Genomic DNA, 6,742 nt, shown 5'->3' with positions numbered 1-6,742 from the left:
TATTCGAGGCTTATTTTTTAATATACATAGTTGGTTAACGAATTATTTTCGAAATAAATATTTATCCAGGATAGTTATTCGAAAATCATTTTAAATTCACCGATAGCTGCATAGATCGATGAATCAGCTGATGAAACTTTCTCTTCATTCTATTCACATCTCGCGTTTCTCATTTTGAGTCAAATAGAAATTAAATATATAACAATGGAAATTCTATCGTCGTTTATTTTCTCAGGAACAAGGGACGTAAAGTTCGAGTAAAATAAAGAGAAAAAGCCGTAATTCATAAATTTTTACCGCAAAATTCAATTGTTTATGAATTGAAAAATAAGCTGTAAATCTTTTTGTGTGAGGTGATGGGCGTGATAGGTCTAGAATAATCACTCGTATCGTTAACAATAACAATTTATTAGTTTATGTTCGTGATATACACTCGTGCGTAGAACACGCGATACAATTATCGGTTCGCGGTTGCAAGTTCGAGCTCGGTGGGATACGTTTCGCGGTGCGATTCACGTCGGAACGATTGTACCAGATGTCGAGAAGTTCGGATTCGCTATTACGGCCAACTACCAACGGTCACTTCGGAATGGCGTCTCTCGCTCGTCTCGCGGCTCACGACAGAATTGAATGAATTTGTGTCGCGATGATGCTCCTTAGGAAAACTGTGCTTGGGTGTGTCTAAGGATACGAAATCATCGGATTCGTTGAGAAAAGCGTTAGTTCAGAGGGTGAGGGAAATGGACGTCGCTGTCAATTGGCTAAATCGTGAGTTGGTGGTTGGAAAGAGATGGCAACTGCCCTTGAGAGAAAGTTGCTAGCGAGGAGCGTCGTACGTGAGGAAAAGCAGATTTCCGTAGTGGGTGGTATGTGTAGGGACTATTGAGACAAAGGCTATCTGTTCCTTTAGAGAATCTTAGCTGCATGGATCCTAAGATTTATTGCGGGTCCTTAGGCTCGCTGTAAATATTCGGAGAGAGTGTATCGACATCTGGCAATCATCTGTTCGCAAGGTAGAGTCCTTGTGTAGCGAGGCACGGGACAGAAACCGTTGGGAAGTTTGCTGTCGAGTGCCGCTACAGTACCCCCTTACCAGTGACAACGTTTATCTTTTTTTCTTACATCTCGCAGGTAGTTATGACCTATTATCTTATCGCAGACCCGCCTGAAAGCGATCAGGAAAGCGAACTCTCCTGCCCGCGCGCGTGGTGTGATGAACTCCTGAGTCATCTTCGCTTTGCTGTGCCTGCTCGGCGTTTTGCGTAGTTGTGGTTTTGCGCGGTATAAACGTAACGAGGGTTTCTGCGCTGGTTTCTCGTTGCTGTTGTTCAATGTCGTCGGATACAATAAAAGCGGGTTTCAAACGATCTATGGAGACTATTACGTTTTTATTGTTTATTTTGACGGTGAAGGTCTTTGTTCCACGCTGTATAACCTGGTAAGGTCCGTCGTAAGGCGGTTGTAACGGGCCACCGCTCGCGTCGTGGCGTACGAATACGTATGGTGATGTTTCGAGCTCGCGGAACACGAAAGTTTTCTTGTCGCCGTGTCGCGTAATCGAACGAGGCCTGATTTTCTCAATTCGCTCCTTTAAACGGTTCGCGAATTCCGAGTTGGGCTGTTGCTTTGTCGGTGCGAAAAATTCTGTCGGCAATCGTATGCCGGTGCCGTAAACCATTTCAGCGGCCGTCGCGTTCAGGTCCTCCTTGATAGCGGTTCTTATGCCAAGTAAAACAATTGGTAGGATTTCTACCCAGTTGCTCGTATTGTGACATTTTATTGCTGCCTTTAATTGCCGATGTAAACGCTCTACCATCCCGTTGGACGCGGGGTGATAGGCTGTCGTGCGTAGATGCTTAATGCCGAGCAACCGGCACAGTTCGTTAAATAAGTTTGATTCGAATTGGCGTCCTTGGTCGGTTGTTATTTTTGCAGGCACGCCAAAACGAGCTATCCATGTAGAAAGGAGGGCCGAGGCAACGGTTGTCGCTTCCATGTCGGCGATGGGGATGGCTTCAGGCCAACGCGAGAAACGGTCTATGCACGTTAGACAATATCGGTAGCCTTGCGAATATTGCATCGCGATAATGTCTATGTGTACGTGCTCGAACCGGCCTGCTGTTGTTTCGAACGTTCCGACGGGTGAGGATACGTGCCTGGTGACTTTGCATCGTTGACACGGGATACATTGTCGTGCCCAAGTCCGGCAATCTTTGTTTACGGACGGCCAAATGAAACGCGACGTCACCAACTTTTGCGTGGCACGTATCCCTGGGTGGGAAAGTCCGTGGAGCGAATTGAATACGTCGCGCCGCAAAGATTTCGGTACGTACGGTCTTACAATGTCGGCTGATACGTCGCAGTATATTTCTGCGTCGTAACCGGGAAAGCGTATCTTCTTTAACCGTAACGCGGTTGTACCGGAGTTGACGATATCGCTTAGTTCGTTGTCGTTTTCTTGCGCGGCGGCGAGAGTTTGATGGTCCACGGCCTTCCCTATTGCTTCGATGCGCGACAGAGCGTCGGCTACGTTATTATCTAGCCCCTTTATGTAACGTATATCTGTGCTGAATTGACCGATGTAGTCTAGGTATCGGAATTGTCGCGGCGAACACTTTTCTAACTTTTGTCTGAACGCGTAGGTAAGAGGTTTGTGGTCGGTATATACTACGAAGTTTCTGCCTTCTAAAGCGTGTCGGAAGTGTTTGATTGCGGTGTATATTGCGAGTAGTTCGCGATCGTACGCGCTATATTTTTGCTGCGCGGGGGTCAGAGATTTCGTAGCGAACCCTAGCGGTTGCCATTCGCTATTCGCGTGTTGTTGTAATACCGCTCCCACGGCGTAGTCGGACGCATCTACCGAGAGGCTGATAGGCGCACCTGGTATCGGATGCGCCAGCATCGTGGCATCCGCGAGAGCGCGTTGCGATTCGCGAAAGCTGTTATCCGCCTGTTCCGACCACTCTATGGGCGCGTTGCCCTTTTTCGCGCCTTTTAACAAATCATTGAGCGGCTTGAGTGTTTTTGCGGCCCCCGGTATAAAACGTCGGTAGAAGTTTATCATACCGAGGTACCTACGTAGCTGCTTAGCGTTCGCGGGTTTCGACAATTTTATAATCGCTTCGACGCGTTCGGGCGGCGGTTTAATTCCGTCGGAGTTTACCGAGTATCTGAGGAAAGTAATTTCGTGCACGCCGAATTCGCATTTCGTGGGGTTTATCACGACGCCGTAATTATTGAGGCGGTCGAACAGAATTTTCAAATGTTCGCGATGTTGACTTTCGTCGTCCGATGCTATTAGGAAATCATCGATGTACGCGTAGACGAAATCGAGCCCACGTGTGATTTCGTCGACGAATCGCTGACATGTTTGCGCGGCGTTCCGAAGCCCAAACATCATGTTTGTTGCTTCGAAGAGGCCGAACGGTGTTGCTATCGCGGTTTTTTCGATGTCCTCGGGCGCGATCGGAATTTGATGGTACGCGCGGACGAGATCGATCTTTGAGAAGATTCGCTTACCAAACAGATAATGCGCGAAGTCTTCGATATGCGGCGGTGAGTACCTGTCGGGTACGGTGCGGGCGTTCAACGCGCGGTAGTCGCCGCATGGTCGCAGGTTTCCGTCCTTTTTCGGCACTACGTGCAGAGGTGATGCCCACGGGCTTTTCGATGGTCGCATCACACCCTGCTCGATCATGAGCTCGAATTCCTCCTTTACCTGTTTAAGTCGATCAGGTGCGAGACGGCGGGGTTTGTTGTAGACCGGCGGGCCAGGCGTGGTTTTGATGTGGTGTACCACGCCGTGTCGAGTCTTCTCTTTTCCAAAAATCGGTGGGCGGGTGAGGTCCGGGAATTCTGCCAGGAGTTGGTGATATGGTGATTCGCCGATAATGGTCTTAACGGACACTTCGTCTGTCGTGTCGGTGTATCCCCTCGATGACATTCGAGTTGCCGTGTCGGTGAGGCTTTTGTTTCGCGCGTCCACGAGCAACCCGTAATGGCTTAGGAAGTCCATGCCGATGATGGGGGTTTGCACGTCGGCTACCGTAAAGTTCCATCTGAATGCTCTGCGTAGGGACAGGTTTAGCTCCATCGCTAAAGTGCCGTACGTTGCGATGCGCGTCCCATTGGCAGCGAATAGTTCATACGGTGTTTTCTTTACGTCCGTGGATAGCCTGCTTCGGGGATAAACGCTGATATCAGCACCGCTGTCAACTAAGAATGAAGTCTTCGTTCTCTGGTCCAGAACAAAGATGCGGCGAGATCCTAAGCCGTTGTCGTTCGCCGCTTTTACGGACGGCTGGTGTCGTTTCCCGACTTCCACTTACAAGGGGCGTTACATTTCCTGGCGCGATCGCCAAACCTCGCATGATAGAAGCACATTCCGTCCTGGCGCGGGTTATCTCGCGAACGCGAACGGCGGCGGGGTCGGGTGAGAGAATTCGAGCGTCTTCGTGGTCGACGATGCCCGTCGATTCTCATAGCCTTCATTCCGTCTAGCGCCATATTTTGACCTGTTAAATGATACACTATAAATGTCGCCCACTTTTCCTCATCATCTTGTTACAAGTATCGTGTTAAAGATGTAGTCCTCAAAGTGTTTTTTTAATAGTCTACAATCCCAGATGAAAGGAGAACTATCGTATTACGTTCTCTTAGAGCAATTGAAAAATAACTCTCATACTTGCGATCGAAACATTCAATCTGCTAGTTTCAGACCCGTTAATGGCACCAGTACCATGCCCTCGACATTCGGAATATGGTAGGGTGAAATTGAATTACGGTTTTGGAATTTCTCGATCGCAAAGAGAAATGATCGTGATAGAAGGAGTATACCTTGTGTCAGACTCTATCAGTTGAAGTAAATTTACGGAAAACAGAATGCCACGGAAATGTGTCAAGTTTGACATAATCCAATCACATAGATTATTAGAAATATTATAATTATTAAAAATGTAACTCCCTCCGATAATGCACTAGTAAAATCATCTTGTTCCGGTATGCAAGCGATACACAATTTTATAAACTATACTATTATTATTATACTATTCTTTGCATAAGTAAAATACACAAAATTTGGCAAATATCGACAGGCATTTAGAAATCGCCCTACTACTATAGCTCGCACACGGAATTAAAAGGATTGTCATTGCATTCATAGTTGCAGTAGTATTTGCAATAATTGATATTAATGACGTTATGCGAATATTATCCGCCTTGTCGCTGAAAGTGATTATTCGAAATTGCTTCGGACTGAAATGCCGTGAATTCGTTGCGACAGAGAGTAACAGGTGTCATGTTGTAAATACAACGCAGCGGGACGCGACTAAATGTAATTTTATAATAACGACAATCCTGGTCGTACTCGCGACGAGCGAAATGGCGATTGCGATGCGCAGATTTAACGTTGTAAAAATACGTCTGTCATATACATATTCTATGGTGTGCCACGATCAACGGACTGAAACCGATTGCCGATGAAGTATGGCCGAAAAATGGACGATGTATGTATAACTACGTTTCAACGATCTATTCTAATGGGCCACGCAAATTCATTCACGTTCAAATTCGACCAGTCGTGCGAAAAACGCGATTTTATTCTTTTATTCTTAAAGGCGATAATCTGGTTTCATGTATAGAATCAGTACACAATAAAAGCAGCTGATATTACGATATTGATTTATCGTTTTCACGAGTGTTGGATTCTCTGTACCTGTTATAGGAAATTTGCCCAGTTTGATATTATACACGGATATACGATACAGAAAAATTAATAAACTAACTCGATAGTATTTCAGTCTTATGTGTATTGAATGATAAATTTGTTTTTTAGCCGATCTGGAACGAATACCTGAATCACGCTCTAAAACCAATTATATTCATACTAACATACTCCACTGTAATTCTGTTTTAGAATAGTAAAAACTTAGGTCGAATATGAGAGATGTGCTTATTTTGGAGGTTCTCTGTGTACAAACATTAGAACACTTTCCAGAAACTAATGGACAAATACCTTAGAACGAGCTAGCTTATTTCTTAGAACGAGCTAATCCGAGTGATAACAACGGTATTAAAATATATCGATTAATTTCAGGTATATTCTACGAGTTAAATAATGACGTTGATTCCAGCTCATACAATTGTTACGTTTCTGTTTTTATTCATTTTAACAAGACAATGGACAATGCGTTGGAATAAATATTTTTATATTTAATACGAAGGGAAGACATTTCTAACGAAAAAAGATGTATAATTTCAAATAGGATAATCGTATCGACGCAACGTGTATGTATAATGGTAATAACTATATTAAGATAAACCACAAATGAAATATCTTCAAGAGTGTTCTTACGCACCAGCGTATGGGAACATTTTAATCAATAAGATACATATGTATGTAGAAACCAATACCTATATAGAAGCTCCAATACATTCATAGCGTTCTGTACTGCAGATGATATTGCAATGGAAACCGAATGGTGGCCCATTAATTTCGGGATAACCAGAAATTGGTATTCGGAAAGTCCAAGCTATGGTTTAGGTTCCATTAATTATTTACTAGTCGGAACTTGTGAGTTTGAAGCGTGCTCTTTTAGAAAAAAGTTCCTGATGTATTGTCGATGTCGTGTTTACGGATGAACTAGCATTAAGTATCGATAGATGAACATACTATTTCCACGTTTGCAATGCGGAGATATTCCACAGCTTGTGTAACTTTAATTAATGTCTCAGCTTCGATTAA

The sequence above is a fragment of the Bombus affinis genome, unplaced genomic scaffold (assembly GCF_024516045.1).
Source record: "Bombus affinis isolate iyBomAffi1 unplaced genomic scaffold, iyBomAffi1.2 ctg00000166.1, whole genome shotgun sequence".
Taxonomy (NCBI): domain Eukaryota; kingdom Metazoa; phylum Arthropoda; class Insecta; order Hymenoptera; family Apidae; genus Bombus; species Bombus affinis.
The sequence above is the reverse complement of the archived record's forward strand: the minus strand, read 5'-3'. Positions refer to the sequence as shown.